This window comes from Muscardinus avellanarius (genome assembly GCF_963383645.1).
Source record: "Muscardinus avellanarius genome assembly, chromosome: 1".
NCBI lineage: Eukaryota > Metazoa > Chordata > Mammalia > Rodentia > Gliridae > Muscardinus > Muscardinus avellanarius.
This window is the reverse complement of record NC_137786.1, coordinates 218699674-218716119: the sequence shown is the minus strand read 5'-3', so window position 1 is coordinate 218716119 and position 16446 is coordinate 218699674.

Sequence of the window (16446 nt, the reverse complement as noted above, 5' to 3'; positions counted from 1 at the left end):
TGCACCTTCCTTGCTGAGAGGTTATATATGAACTGCTCTGGGCCCTGTTTCTTTCTTCTGTTCTAGAAGGGAAAGGATGTATGAACTCTGAAAATATCAAAGTTTAAGGGAAAATAAAGGCTTTCCTTCTGATTGACTTGAATGACCTCAATGGATAAACAGTTGATGGGAGGGAAGAAGGAAGAAAAAGAGGGAGGGAGGGAGGGAGAGAGGAGTTGTCTCTAAGGAGTCTGGTGGATGGCGATGGCATTGTCAAGGTCAAGGGCCTCCTTGATGGCAGGAGGCTCTGATTCCACATTGAAATTCATGCTGAGCAGACACGAAAAATTTAGGATTCCTGAGAAAGGCATGGAATTTTTTGAGCCTACCTAGGCATTCTTTAAAACCATACCCTATGTAGTTTTAAAAGGGTTGTGTGATGTCTGCTTTTATATTGAAGTATTTTAATAAGAATGTCTTTTTACAAACAAGAAGGAGAAAATTCATGGATAAAAGGGAAGAGCTGAAATAGAGGAAGCCAGTATTTGAAATAGCAGGAGAAGCCCCACCACCATGGATCACACAGCCCCAGAGTTTTCTCTTGATCAGGGTCAGGGTGTTCAAATATCAAAGCGTTCTTGTTGTTTTGTTTTTAAAAGCTCATGGAGAATAATAATAAAACAGAGCTAATGGAGTATGTTATGCAGAGGCCTTGAAGTCTGATCACGCTCACGTGTGAAGTGGTAGGACGGTGGCAGGGAGGACTAGATGGGCGAATGTCTGCAGAGTTTCTGGTTTAGTGCCTGGCATAGGCAAAGAGCTGGGGCTTAAGAAACGCCACCCCCTTTCTTCTGTCTGCCTTTTGTACAGAAGCAGGAACACATCTCCCCTGGCTCCCAACACCTACTGTTCTTTTACTGTGTGCTCCCCACTGTCTGCAGGCTCCTGGCCACTGAAACGATTAAGGCAATCTCTCTGAGAGGTCCCCGCTTCCCTTCCTTCCTTCTTTTCATTGCGAAGTTTCTCCCTGCCAGAGTGGCATAGTGTAAAGCCGGTTCTCAACTGCTGCTGTTACTTCTCAGCTGCCCCGCAGGTGGACATTGGCAACCATGGTGACCACTGTCTGGTAGGGATGACTGGAGTTGACTCTTTTTCATCCCTGCTGACCCGGGGTTCTGCCACTGTGGTGCTACCCAGCCTGAGTTTGTGGAGCAGTTGGTCCGGGGCTGGAAAGGAAGGTTGGGTGGGCTCATGGAACCTGCCTGCAGGGACGCTGGCAGGGGAAGCTGTTGGCTTTCTGGTCAGGAGCTTAGCCTCTGGAGCTGTGCTTCCTGTTGCCAACATGGAAGTGCCAGAGACCGCCTCTCCTTCCTACTTAGGGCCTCATTAGCATTCAAGCCGATGCAATTGTTCTTGCTCAATTTCATGCTTAGTGAGCTCCTTGAGGACCCACTGGCCGCCTGTCTAAGGTGGATTGTGGGTTTCTAGTGAAGAGCCATCCAGTGCCGTCTCTTTACCTTGAGAGAAGGGGCTACATCAAAGAGGGGAGTGCTGCTGCTGCTACTACTATTACTACTACTGTTATCACTACTACGATGACTACTATTATTACTACTACCACTACTGTTAGGAACAGCTACCATTTATACTAGACAGTTATTTAATCCTTCCAAATTTGCAAAAACCCCATAAATGCGGTACCTTGTCTTCATTTTACACATGAGGAAATAGAGGCTCAGAGAAGCCATGTAACTAAGAGGCACAGCTAAGGCTCCGGGTCAGTCTTCAGGGTCCCTGCTTTTCCAAGTCCTGCTCCTCATCCTGCTGTAGTGTCGAGGGGTGGCCGGGCCCTGTCTGGATGTAATCCCACTGGTATTTAGGCACGTGGTTCAAACCACGCCACCCCACACTGGCACCTCTACCTTAGGAGCTGCCTCTGCTCTGTACATTTTTGGAATGACTATGCCTGGCAGGATTGGAGGGGCACCACGTGGTCTTGCTTGCGCCCCAGTGTCTCCCCTATTGATTTATACATAATGCTTTTCTCCTTGTCCCCCTTTCTTCTTCCAATATCCAAAGCACTTTTGCACCCAAGATCTCAGTGGATCCTCAGAAAAACCTTAGGAGGTGGGCAGGGCTGAGATTTTGATTTTGAATAGACAGATGAGGAATGTAAGGCTTGGCTGACTTGATTGAGCTGCCTCAATATACATGGCAGCATTTTGGGGGTAGAGACTCTTTTTGGTTACCGAGTCAAATAATTTATTCCCAAGGGGCTTTTCAGGCAGGACCAGCATCTGTAAGAAAGGCTGCTTTAATTAGTGGGCTTGGTTGGTCCTGACTTCTAGGCCATTTCCTCTCTTTCCTTCCCTTCCCTTGCTGCCCATGGAAGCTTCTCCAAAATAGGCCGTATTCTAGGCCAAAAACCAAGCACCAGCAAATTAAGAAAAATCAGTATAATTCTTTGCATCCTCTTAGATCATAATGGAACAAAAGTAGAGATCACCGACAAGAAGATCCAGGGAAACTACACAAATACATGGAGACTGAAATCTACATCGCTAAATAAAGACTGGATCAGAAGAGGAAAAGGGGAGAAATTAAAAAAGTCCTAGAATCAAATGAAAATAGACATGACATATACAAGTCAACGGGACACCCTGGAGGCAGTGTTAAAGAAAACTTAGAGCATTAAGTTCCCACATAAGACTCTAAATAAATAATCTAATGATGCACCTCATTTCTCTGGGTTTTTTTTAGGTATAAAACTCACAGTTTACATTCTTGATTTTACTCTGAGTTTTGCTACCAGTTCATGGTCTTTCTATCAATAGGGTGATAGAGATCATTTTTGAGAGAGAACCGTGAGAAGCCCGATGTCTGGCAAGGAATACCTGTGTAGAGGAGATGAGTGTCCTGCAGACGGTCACTGTGCAGCTCAGCCTGGCCTTGGAGCAGAAGCTCAGAGGGACGGAGTGAGCTTATTTTCTTTGTAGTTAGAGGTGCAGGGAGGGAGAGAGGTGCTTTTCAAGCTTAGTCTGGTTGGAGGAACCAGAGTGGTTCTGAGGAAACAGGCTTTCAGGAGCCCCGTCAGGTGTTGGGGGAAGAAGGGTGGAGAAGGACCTGGCTCTAAAATTAGAGGAACTTCAAGGTAGAGAGAAGTGTCCAGAACAGAGGACATTCAGAGGTTTCATCCAAAATGAAGCCAAGCCCATCACAAGTGAGGACGACATTTGGGCACGTGATATCTACCCAATATCTACCCAAGAAAAGCTAATTTTCTTTGTGGATGAGCAAAACCATAGCCATTTGAAAATGGACTCTACTCAATTTTCATCCAGAATAGAGTTTGGGCCATCATTGCTCCTTACACCTTAACCAAGGCAGGTGGGGTGAGTCAGAGACATCTGGTATCTGATCAGGGCTGGGTCTGAGCCCGGCAGTCACCATGACCCCCGGCAAAGATGTTTCATTTCTTGAACATGCTGCTTCATTTGAAAAACGGAGGTAACACTTTCCTTTAGGATAAGAGGTAGAGATCTGTGAACTAATATTTCAGATGCCCTGCAAAGGAGTTATAAGATAGCTAAGCTACATTCAAATGCAGAAACAGAAGCCTGGGTTGCTGTGATGATCAGAGGGACATTGCTTAAGACAGATCATAACTACCTGGACACCTGTGTGCCTGGCTAGATAGCGTGGGGTGGGGATTGCATGGGGCCTGGGGTCAAGCATACTTGTAAGCAGGTGTTGGCACGTGCAATCTTAACGGGGCGAGTGACCTCAGCAGTGAGGACAACGCCAGCACCTAGTCCTGATGTCCTTGCAGACATTACCATAGCCCTTTCAGCTGGGAGAAGGCTCTGGGGATCCAGAGAAACTGGTCAGCTCTGCCGGGCTGCACCCGCTGTGCCTTCCAAAGCATCTCCTTGGGGGCCTCCTCCCGCAGGTTGGCCAGCAGGCTCCAGCCTGGCTGCTGTCTCCATGGCTCACACGCTGCCTCATTCTCTAGACACTACTTCTGCATCTGAGTCTGGCCGCCTGGCGCTAGCTGCTGGGTGCAGTGCCTTCTTTAACTGTCGTGATTCCGATTGCAAGCCCCGCACCATGCTATCCGATGAGAGCCGTGGACACTTTGCGGGCTCTTTTTGATTAGTTTTGCTGTGTTTCTCTGCTGGTTATTTCTTCAGATTGTTTCCCAGATCCTTTCCTCCTTTTAAGGATGATCCATGCTCCTCCCCCTGACCAGGGCTGGATGTCCACTTAAGTCTTCATACCGTGACTCACTGCTGCCTTATCCTGGTGCTCAGGAGCACTGCAAGAGCAGCCTTGCCGCTCCTGCTTCCCTAGTCTACATCTGCTGCCGGGCCCCCTGCACCCTGCTGCTGTGTTTGCTGACCGAGCAGTCACCAAACCAACAAATACCTACCTATGGAGCACGGGCTGCACCTCCTGCCTCTCTTCTCTGGGAGCGTACAGTCTATAACAACTCTTCCTCACTTCAGACTCTGCTTTTCTTTTCTTTTTTTTTTTTGAAGATTTAAAGAAGTTTATTAGAAAGATAGAAATACAGAAAATAGAAATACAGCCCCATGGCAAAATGGCATGGGGGGTGACTCGAAATGAATACACCAAAGGGATTACATGTGGACTGGACTTTTTATACCCATGACCTCCATCTTGTTCATGTAATTCTGACGTAGTGAAGGTCCCTGTAAGGTACCTCCCTTTAACCCTGAAAGGTACCTCCCCTTAACCCTGTAAGGTACCTCCCCTAGCAAGGTGTGGTGAGGTGTCTCCTTTCATGAAGGTCGACCCCTCCTACCATCTTAGCTAGCTTATCCAATCATATAGATCTGTCTTTAGAAAAAGGCCTAGTTCTCCTCAACTAAGATCTGTCTTTAGATAGAGACTGGCCTAGTTCTCCTCTCCTGTTGACTGGTTAATTGCTTTTAGCTAGGTTAATTTACATTGGAATAGTTGCCTGCTTTTAGGTAGAAACTAAGTCCTTGCACAGATTTGCCCCTCACCCAATTTTTAAAATATATTAATAATCATAGCTTTCTCAAACCTTCCTAGGCCATTCCCAATACTGGTACATTCCCTCTTTTGTCTAGTAACTTCCTGATACCTGTCAGGCCAAAGGTAGATACAGAAAATACATTTTGACATTTACAATTGTACAAACATTTAACATGAGCCAATTTTACATCAATGTCATCCCATTATTACATACATACATGTACCCATAGCAAAGGAATCAGGGCGATGACTCATCGAGCTGCTTCGAAGCTGAACAGGGGTGACGTAAGGGGGCCCTGGCTTAGGGTACATATGTATGTAATTGGCATGGGGAGATCAGATGGGGCCATGTCGTGTGCGTCTATGATGATCCAAAGGGCCTCGGTAGATGTCTGTCAGAAAGCTTTGACCCTATGAGACAATACTCAATACAGGTTAACCGTGAAAACCCAAACATAGTACTTAAATGAGAAATTAAAACCTGTTTTGCTGACTTAGGCTGAAACACACAAAAGTGGGATGTACTAAGTTTATTTTTGCACCACGTGAATCCATAAATTAGTGCTGTGGAGACCTGGAATAGGCTTTGGAATAACGATTTTAGATGATTTGATGAGCACCAGGTCACCTGGACAAAACAGAATTTACCCTTTTCCTCTGGCACTGTTTGAAGTTTACTTAAAACTTGCTGGTATGCTGGCAATAGGGTAACATTGCTATCTAGGACTATGTCCCAGTCAGAAAAGACCTGAAAGTTTCCCTTGGCATGAGTGAAACCAAGCTGCCAATCTTCACCTGGACATGTGTCTCTAGATTGCTTGCCTGGTGGACTTAACAAGCTATTTTTTGGAATTAATTTCTAAAGCAAATTTCAAATCCCTGTATGATATGGCTTAGTCTCCTGTAACTTTTCCGGTAAACAACCTTGAAGCCAGTTTTAAAGAATTGTTACAGACTTTGGGGTCTCCTGATTACATTGCCAAAAGTAATCCTCTAGCCTTTCTATCCATATCCTGCTGCTGACCTCTAGCACTTTTCTTTTGGGAATACACAAGCAGTAGGCTTATTAGAAACCTACACACCCTTTTGATAATCCATTTTCATTACATATGCAAACAAACATACCACAGACCCTCTGCAACTTACCACAAACATTTTGCAACTTGCTTTAACCCTCTTGTTTTATCCTGGTCCTTTCCCATTTGGGACAATCATAAGATAAAACTTACAAACAAATATTCCACCAATGCTTTACAAATTACTTTAACCCTCTGATTTTTCTATCCTGGTCCTTTGTTTCCCATTTCGGACAATCAGGATAAACCTTACAATATGCTTTCTTCGTCTCACAAAATTTCCTTTCTCGCTATTTACCAACATATAAAGAAATACTTCTATAGACTCTCTACATCTATCTTTTGTTGTTACATACAAGCAAACCCCCCAAAAAGCATACCACTTAATAATGTTTTTCATACACCAGCAGTTAAAGAAACCCATTTAAAAGACTTAAGTGTTACTTTCAACCTTATGAAGTTAAGAGCATTTTAAATCATTGCACTTGGCATTTTTCTAACTTAATAATTGAACTATAGATCACATGGAAAAATTAAGATATTAGATAAATACCACTAGCACCTTAAAACCTTAATTTTGTAAAAGTAATAATATTAAAGACAATGCATATCTTATTTGACTACACACCTTAAAAACTGTATTGTAAATTACCACAGAAATCCACGACATCATAAAAGCATCCCTAGTGTCTTAAAACATTGATTTTGTTAAAAGATAATAACTATTTAATCACATCTCACAGGAGTCTAATTGGACAATTTTTCTGAAGTTACCAGGTTAGCTAAGACTGATTGAGATTAAAAAAAAAATATGTATCTTTGAGCATTAACTTTAGTGTATCCAGCAAAAAGGAAAAAAAAAAAAAAACTTTTGTTAGCAGAGGAGCTGACATCTCTCCTATGGCTATGAATGGGAGAACAGGAAGGTCACCTTGGACGCAGCAGACTGAATCTTGATTAAAGAGATGGCTCAGGGCTGGCCTGTTAAGCCCCCCACCCCTGGCTAAGCTTTTGGATCTTGGGCCGGGAAAGAAGGGCAATGCCTTAGAACTGGCCTCTGAGATCTCACTGCGTGATCGCCTAAGGCTCTTTTAGTCAACTCAGGTGGTGGTAATTTACTGGGAACCTAGGTCTGGGGACCCTAGTTCCCTTCGGAACTGGGGGCGCTCAGCCATTTAATGGTCCCCCTTTGCACCGTGAGCCAGGCCTCAGAGGGCCTTTTTGGCCTCCTGGTTGAGAGCATTACTGCAGAGATGCCCTTGCTTTCCACCCTGAAACAGACTTGAGCCTAGGCTTCTGTGCTCGGCCAGAATTCTTAAATGGCTTTTGCCCATCTGTCTTTCCCTTTTCAAGTCCCTGTGAAACTGAATTGGCATCCTGCGGTCTGAGGATGGCCTCCCGCTCTACCGGGTAAAGATTTAAGAATGCCAACACCTATTGTTTGAGTTGGTGATATCGCTCTAAACTCAGCCCATAAAAAGAAGAAAAAAACTGCATATGGACAGATTGAACTTTAAACTCTCCCTCTCCGCACTACTGTAGCCAAGGCTGCCACAATTGTCCCAACCCTGCAATCATTAAAGAAATCTGGGTGGTCTTTGAAGTTAAAGAACAACTGAAGATAAGCTACTTTAAACCTCCCTGGCTGGGCCACGTGTCTTTGTTTCCCAGCGCATACTGTAGCCATACTTGGGTGCAGGAAAAAAAAAAACAAGAGCTTTCTTTAGCATTTGGGATCTAGCTTTTCCCTCCGCTTTGGAGAACACATGTGAGTGGAGATCCGACACTTCTGGGATCCCCTTGAGAGAGAAAGGGTGGGGTTTTAGTGGCCTGTCTGGCCAAGGTCGCCTCTGCCTCCCCAGAGCTTACCACTCAAAAACCAATGGATTTGCCTAGCATTTAGGATATTACTCCTAAAGTCAGTGGTTCAGCTGGGAGCGTCCAGTGTGGACCCCATGGAGCAGTTTAGTGGCGTCACTGTCCACCAGAAAGCCGGGGCAGATATGGAGTTAAGAGCCACCTCCCTCCTGTTCTGCCCCCCACCCCCCAGACTTTCACAGCGCCTATCCTGTCTCTCAAAGAGGTTTTTCTAGCTGAAACGATTGCCATTAAAAAAAAATGGTCTTATTAATTTGCTTCCTTGTGACTATTTCACTGCCACTTCCGAGGGGCCTCGGAGCTCCCAGCCGCCAGCAGCCAGGCATGGCCTCCTCCTTGAGCTGCCTCCTCCTCCTCCTCCTCCTCCTCCAAGGCTTTTCTTATGCAAATGAAGCTGTAACTGCCTGCTCCCGGGTGTGGCCATCACCCAGCAGACCTGCCTGGCTTAGAAACTTTTACTAGGTTTTTTTTTTTCTTTTTGAGCTTTTGGAAAAGCTTACTTATTGTGGCTTCCACTAGTTGCCAGTGACTACGACCTGCCATGGTGACCAACAGGTGCACGTGGCCGCAGTTGCTAATGGCCATGCTTCCTAGACCCTGCCGCTAAAAACAAACTGGCTTATCTCCCTAGAACCTATGTCTAACCACCGAAAAAAACCTTATTACCATTTGCTGGCTTGCATCTCCTGTTTGGGGAGCTTTCTCTGTCCATTTACCCTCCTTTAGCTTATTTCCTTAGAACCTGTTTCCCATTGCCGGGGAAAAAAACTCACTGCTATTTAGACACGGGTGCTGGCTAGAGTCTCCTGTTTGGGAATTTTTCTGGAGGTGGGCCCTGGTCATTTCTTTTTAGATTCAACCTTGTATAGGGATTTAAAAAGTGTCCCATCTGTGATGTGGGCAGAATGGATGGGCACTCATTGGGCCTATCAAGCCTACGCTATTTAAAGGAATTTCTTCCTGGAGGGGATTCGGCCGCGGGCTACTCCCTTGGTCGGGGGTTCCCCATGAAGCAGAATTGCCTCCCAGACGTCGCCGGACGATCATGGTCATTCTGGGGGAACTCCTTCTCGCTCCAGGAAGGTACATAACTTTTGGGTTGTAGTGGTAATAGGACCACCGGCGAGATGCCCTGGAAGTCACTTTCAGAGCTGCAGTGATGCAAAGGCTGCTCTATAGCTGTTTAAAAGCTCAACAGCTCTACAGCTGGAGCTAAAACTGCTGCTGTTTCCCACTGGCCCACTGGACAAAAAGTCCCGTGAAAAATACAGAGCCACATGCCTCACATTGAAAAAAAAGACGTTGGGGCGCCAAATATGATACGGTTTGGCACCCAAAACAAAGTCAGCCCCGCGTGGGCGCCAACTATGTTACTAAGATCCCTGGGAATAATTTCCCCAAAACGCCCCAAAGAAACAAAAAAACAGAAAAACACAGAAAAACAGAAAAAGAGGAAAAAGAAATACAGGAGATAGAAATACAGCCCCATGCCAAAATGGCATGAGGGGGTGACTCGAAATGAATACACCGCAGACTCTGCTTTTCTTCTTGTCCTCAAACTAGATATCCTTGACCACTTCTCCATGTCCGGAAACCTAGTGGCTCCAGGAGCAGGGAGTGTAGGAGGGGGCCCAGCGCAGTGGCCCTTACTCTGCCCTGGGTCTCTCTTGACATCTTTACCACAGCCACCTGCTCTCCCAGGACTGGCTCCGGTGGTCACCTCTTGCATCTGGCCCACCATCTGACCATTTCTGCTCATGGATTGTTTTTTTCTTGGCTTTCCTGGCCCTTCCTTCTGTGGCTGCAGCCTCCCTGCCCAGCCTTCTGGCTCCCCAAACCCCTATCTGCACTGTTTGTGCTTTCATATGTCAGGGTTTCTGTCTGAAATACCTTTAACCTTCTTGCTCATCTGGAAATCCACTGTCCATCCTTCCAGAGCCAGCTCAAATGCTACCTCCTCTGGAAGCCTTCCTCCGCCTTCTCAGGCAGCCACCAGGAGCTCTCCTGCGAGGAATCCCCTGAGCTGCCTGCTTTCCACCAGCTGAGCAGCTCCCTGGGGGCGGGGCCTGCCACCTCCGTGGCTTTAGGGCCAACTTCAGAGCCTGGAGTGTAGGTGCTTATTACACGTGTTCAGCAGGAAGGAAGTTTTAGCTGAACCCTTCCTGTCCTCCAGCTCTGACTTGGGACTGGGAGACAGGAGGTGAGGTTTTGGAGGCGGGGCTGGGGTAGGGTAGAGGAGTAGCAAGTGTGGAGCATGGTGAAGCAGCGCATAAAATGAAAATAAATAGCTAGTCCCCCCTAATAATGCCTGATTTCCTGATTTGATATTCTGCATTAATTACAATTACTTGCTAGAAGATAGGGCATTAATCACCACGTGTGGCTCTTCTGTGGAGTGGTCACGATGCTTGACAGCCTGGTAGCTGGGGTGCTCAGGGATTCCCGCAAAGATGGCGCAAAGTTGGGGCAGAATATCCGGGCAGGGGCTGCTGGGTGTCAGCAGACGCGGGCAGCGGGCAGGTCATCCTGTGGGTCCAGGGGCCTGGCGCTTGTGCTCAGGAGGGTACCATGTAGAGTACCCGGGTCTGGTGAGAACAGCATGTGAGGGCGACAATGGCTTGCAAGGTACACATGGGTTCAAGTCAAAACAAGAAGGACTCATCATCTCTTGTTTCTGGAGCTACCGCAGGACGAAGGAGAATGAGAAATGGGTTTTGCCTCCAGAGAGGCATGAGGTGGATGGCCTTTCCTAGCTTCCCTGCATATTTCTGGGCTTTCAATACTGCAGAGCAGGAGAAAGCTGGGACTGTGGGAGTTTGGAGGACGTGGGACATTTGGGCAGAATCCTGTAGTTTCTCTTTGCCCCAGAATCTTGGGAACAGGACCGGGACCTGGCATGGACAGAGGGGGCTGGCCAGAAAGTTGGCAGAGTTCTCTTGCAGTTTTAATGTTTTGTGGTTTTTATAGAAGGAGGCTGGGGGAAGGGGACTGAGTCTGCCCTGACTCTTCACTTCTTACTTTTCAAAGATAGACACTGGACGGACAGAGTGTGGCTAAGAAGGCAGGCCCAGGGGGCCTGAGAATTGAGAGGGACAATGGTGGAGACGGAATGGGCAGCAGGTGGTGCTGAGGGATAGCACATGGAGTGGATGGAAGCCGATGGCCGCAGAGCTCTGAGAGGGGCGCTGGAGGAGGGGGCTCCTGGGAGCCACCTGGGGGCATCCCGGGTGGAAGAAAAAAAAGAAACCAGACCCACGGACTGGTGGAGGTGGGCTGGGACAGGAGGACAGGGTGGGGTAGTTGCCAGACAGCAGTCCCTTAGCTGATGAGTGCTTCTCCTCGATTGCTGCATGAGGTGAACGAAGCAGAGCCTAGGTGGCTGGGCTAGGAGACCTGTGAAGAGCGTGAAGAGCGGAGCTGGGAGCTGGCGCTCAGCCACCAGCTCTGCTCAGCAGGCACCGGGGGCTCCAGGCGGTGGGTGGCCGTCTGTTCCAGCATGTGACAGAGAGGCTGAAGCCCAGACCCTGCAGTAGCGGGCACCAGAGTCCCTTCCTCTGTGTTGACTGGGGATGGATCCCCGGCCTCCTTCCAGCCTGCGGCCTGTCCTTGCTGCCCTGTTGGGCAGTCTCTGATGTGACACGGCCTAGTCCCTCCCAGGGAAGCTGGGGACTCTTGTTCTTTGCCGACACGGGTGCCCTGCCAGACTCCCTTTCCTCTGTCCATTCTTTTCCTCCTAGCAAGCTTGCTGTCCCCCCTGCCTCTCTCTGCTTCCTTTTTCTGTGATCTTATGTCATAAAAGGAACTTGGAAACATGCATGCAGAAGCATCCAGGGGAGAATAAACTTGGATCCTGGCTGCGCGGAGGTGACACGCACGGCGATCTGGGTTCTTATTTCTAATCTGGTGCTTTACCCTGTGAGCAGCATACACTGCGGATGCAGTGCTGGGCCAAGCCTTTTCTCTTGATGGCATTTGCATTGCCAGTTGCTATTAGAATTCTTCAAAACTATGCAACATGCTAATAATCTGTCCCAAAGAGTTGCAACTATTTATTTGACCATTTGTATTTTGGTAATGACTGGACATTTTGGTAATTGTTTTTTCACCATTATGAGCTCAGCATAGGAGCCTTATTGCACATGCGTAATTTCTGTCTCTGTTTGGAGAGTTATTTTCTCCAGTTGTTTCTACCTGGGCACCATTTCCATGGTATGGTAGATCTTAATCCAGATACCTCTACAAGGCCAGCTCTGGACAAAACTGCCCGAAGTCCTCACTCTTCCTTTTTCCCCTGAGGTATCCAGTGCTTTCCCGTGGCCTATATCTCCTTTTGCAAGTGGCCAGGGAGATTTTTTTTTTTGAGGGCCTTTTCAGCACCAACTCCTCCCACCCCAACGACACCACAAAATCAAAGGCCCTGCAAAGAGGGGATCGCTTAGCTGACTTGTGGTCGAGGTGGCTTCTCTTGCCAAATTCTGCTAAATGTGGATTGGTTAACATGCTCTAGGCGCCTCTGCCACGGCTAGGCAGAAACTCTCAGCTCAAGCTGAGGAGGTAGACTGAAGTTAGGCACAGGAGGCCCAAGGCTTTGTCTTCTGGCTCCTCCCCATGCACCCCGAGAGCCTCTTCCAGGTCTCCCAAGAAACAGGTGCTGATTAAACAAAGCCTCACACAGTGGGGTCTAGTTAGGGCCCCAGGGGGATCCACATTTTTAGAGAGGGGTGAGATCTGGATCTAAAAGGAAAAGGTAGACACAGCACTGTTGAGGTGATGTTGAAAGCATCAGGAGTCGTCCTTAGTATAGGGAAATTCTCTGGTCTGGCTTCCCAAGGAAACTAGGCCATTGACCAACTTGTGTGCGCGTGTGACCAGACTCCACCGGTTTGTATCTCCTGGTCCTGTCCCTTTAAGTGTGTCTCAGGTGCCGACTGCTGGTCCAGGCCCAGGCTGGATCATGAGCAGGCCATGAAGAGGGCCTGGTGTGGTTTCTCTTCAAGAAGCACAGAATCTGATGGGGAGGCTGGTGGGTACCCTAGGGCATTGTGTGCGAGCCATGACATAATCATGGGAGTTTCAAGGAGCAGGCAGCCCATGTCATCCTGGGGGACTGTGGCCGGGGTTCTGCACTTGGGAAAGCAGTGCAATTCCAGCAGGGCCTTGCAGCTGAGCAGGGGTTGGAGCTGGAGATCAGAGAATAGGGTTTGCAGGCAGAGCGGGCCCAGGGAGAGAAGGGGTGGGCGTGTGTGTGTCTCCTGGAGATTGTCTCCCATAGTGTGGCTTGCAGCTTATCTGCTGGGACACTTTCTCAGAATACAGAAATGTGTTCATGCGTTGGGATCAGCAGGGCGAAGCAGGGAGATCACAGAGAAAGGTGTGTGTGGGAAGCGGGGTCAAGCCTTGGTGAGAAATTCCCCGGGCAGCTGACAGATGTCCCCTGGTGGCCCAGTGCTGCCCCTAACGTCCTTTTTTGGTCTGAACCCCAATGACCTCTGGCCCTGATGCCACTCTGTGGGGAAGCCGCTTCATCCATGGTGTGAAGCCTTGCACAGGAGAGTGCTCCCTCAACACACTGCAGGTGGACATGAGGCACCTGGTCTGGTGCAGCCGCGGGAGCTGTCCAGGCACACACAGGGATGCTGGGGCCCGAGAGCCTGTGGCAGAATTGTAGCTGACCCCACATGGCTTGCTCTGGCCCAAAGGGACAGGTCACTGGATGGTACCATGTCTTCCTCTAGAAGTGAAGAAACAGGCTCAGCGAGGCCAGGGGGACACAGGTCACTGTGGGGGAATCAAAGTAACTCTCTTCTCCTCACACTCAGCACAGGTGGCAGGGGCGAGACTCCCCATAGCGAGGAGGCAAACAGGGCCAGGGAGAAAGAGGGCGCAGAGGAAGGAAAGGATGTCAAAGATCTGTCTTTCAACATGGGCTGGTTCGCTCCAGGCCAGTGCTACCATTTGGTATTAGGCAGAGGTCCAATCTGGGGTCTCAGCACACAGAGGCCTTAATGGCTTCACGCTCTCTGTGGCACCTTGCCGTTGCAGTGGTGTCGCTTGTCGCAGCAGTGACCGGGGTGCACACGTTGTAATCGGGAACATGAACTCACAGACTCAGTCTGGGTTCAAATCCTGTCTCTGGCACCTGCCATTTTTGTGACGTTGGGACAATTGGTTGCCTTCCTTGACCCGTTTCCTCATCTGTAAAATGGGGATAATAATAGTGCCTAAATATTGGATGCATGGCCAACAGCACATGAGTTGAGGTGTGTAAGTGCTCGGAATGTCGCCTGCCCCAGAGTCAGTGTTCCGTGGGTATGTGCTGTCATTTCCTCACTGGCTCAGAACTTGCTTCTCCATCCCTTCGGCTTCTCCCTGGGGTGGCATCCACTAAATTATGAAACTGTGTCCTGTTCAGCTATCATCGAGGGGACTTGTTTGGGGGGTAGGGCCCTGCCCTTTCTCTTCCTGCAGCTCTCTGTCCTACACTAGCAGAGAATGAAAGAAGGTCCCACAGTGAGACCCAAAGCACCCCAAGACCATCTGGTCAACCCTTTTGTTCTTCACAGTAGGAGGGGCAGAACATGACTTCCCCAAAGCCATCCAGCCCTGGGGCTCACCCTGGTCTAAGCCTTTGTATTCCCAGTCCTGTGATGGTGACTGTGCCTCATGGATGCTTAGCATCTGGGGTGGTGAGGGCCCTGCGGGTGGGAGCCTCAAGGTTTGGAGCGTGCCCTCCTGGACAGACAGCAGAAGTTGTGTTAGGTGTGATACTTTTGATGCTGTACATATCAGTTCTATGAAAATATCCTGGCATGCTGGTGGGCAGAGGGGTGACGAGAGGCATCAGAGGCTTCTTTCTTTGTCTTGGGGAGGAAGAACCTGTTTCATCCCAGTGAGAAGGGACATGGGGCGCTGGGGTAGAAGGGAGCGGCTGACTGAGGGTAGAGCAGTCAGTCCTCTTGGTGGGCTGGTGGGAGGAAGGAGGGGGAGGGAGGAAGAAATGCCAGCTGGTGGTAGGATGAGGTGTGGGGCAGGGAGGTGCCTTTTATCATCATGACTTGGTTAGAGGAAGATGAAGACAAGTGCAATACTTAGCAGGTGCAGACTCTACCCTTCTACACCTGGCTGTATCTGGAAGCGTCGGCAATGCCCTTCTGGCTGAGGACCCTGCTCCAGGGTCTTCTACAGCTCTGGACTAAAGCTGGGGAGCCCCTTGGAGTTAATGTCCTTCAGAGATTCCAGTCACAGAGGTTTGAGGTGGAGCCTGGGAACCTGCATCTTTAACAAGCTTGCTGGGCATTTCTGCTGCCTTGGTCTGTGGACTGTAGTTGAGAAGCCTGATTCTGGGATCTATAGCGTTGAACAGACTGTTTCAGGAAGGGCAGCCGGCAGCTCTTGGAGGGAATGGTGGGTCTTTATTCAATGCCGGGCTGATGATCTAACATATGTTGCACACCTGTGTTTCATACTCTGTGTTTCATACTCTGTGTTTCATACTCTGGGCTAAGCTCCCGAGGAGGTATAGAGGAGCTCAGCCTCCATGGAGCTTAGGCATGAGCTGGGAGACAGACCAGGGCCGGATCACTAGATGTAACTCAGAATGGGGTAAGTGCTGTAAGAGATGAACGGGTGGCCATGGCCTCAGAGCAGAAGAGGCTGACTCTCTGGGGAGCGTGATGGCACTGGCTTAGGGAGGCCTGAGCTGCTGTGCTCTTGAAGGATATAGGCTTTCTTCCATAGAAGGCTCAGATAGTTAAAACTTGGCCCCAAGGAGGTCAAGAGCTTACCCAAGGTCACACAACTAGTTAACAGCAAGACCAGACTTGGAACTCACTCAAGAGAAATCACTCCAGGGTATGCTATCATCACAAGTGATTTGGGGGATCTCCCTCTTGTGTGTAAGATGAATCAGGTGTGAGGAGTGGTTTGGGTTCATATGGGGGGGCCATGATGGAGGAAGAAGATCACTTTTGGTCACTATTATAAATGCCCATCTACTGGGATATGTCTACAGTTGGAGGATTTGAGAGGAATAGAACTCTGAATCTCCCATAGTACCTAGTATAAATGGGTGTCCAATAGATAATCAATTTTCCTAATAGAATCTGAAAAAGATCTCCATCTCCTTCTTTACTGAGAGGACCGACAACCAGGGGGCAGGTGAGGCCCCTGGGCCAGTAGTGGCCTGTGCCTCCTAGGCAGATGGCAACTTTCAGAATCTGCCACTAGACCCCACACCCACTTGTCCTCACTCACTGGGAACTATAGAAAATTAATGCCTCACAGTCTACCCAGGATGGAGGGATCCACAGCCATGGAGGGATGGAGGTTGGGAGGCAGTGGGGGACAGCCTGGCTCCTAACCTTGTCCCTCAGCCCTGCAGTCGCAGGCATACATGAGGCACATGAAGAGGGGCCATGAAGGTTTGCTCTCTGCTTCTTGCTCAACTTACAGGCAATCTTTGATCCATCAGTACCTTGTGAGGACAGAAAGG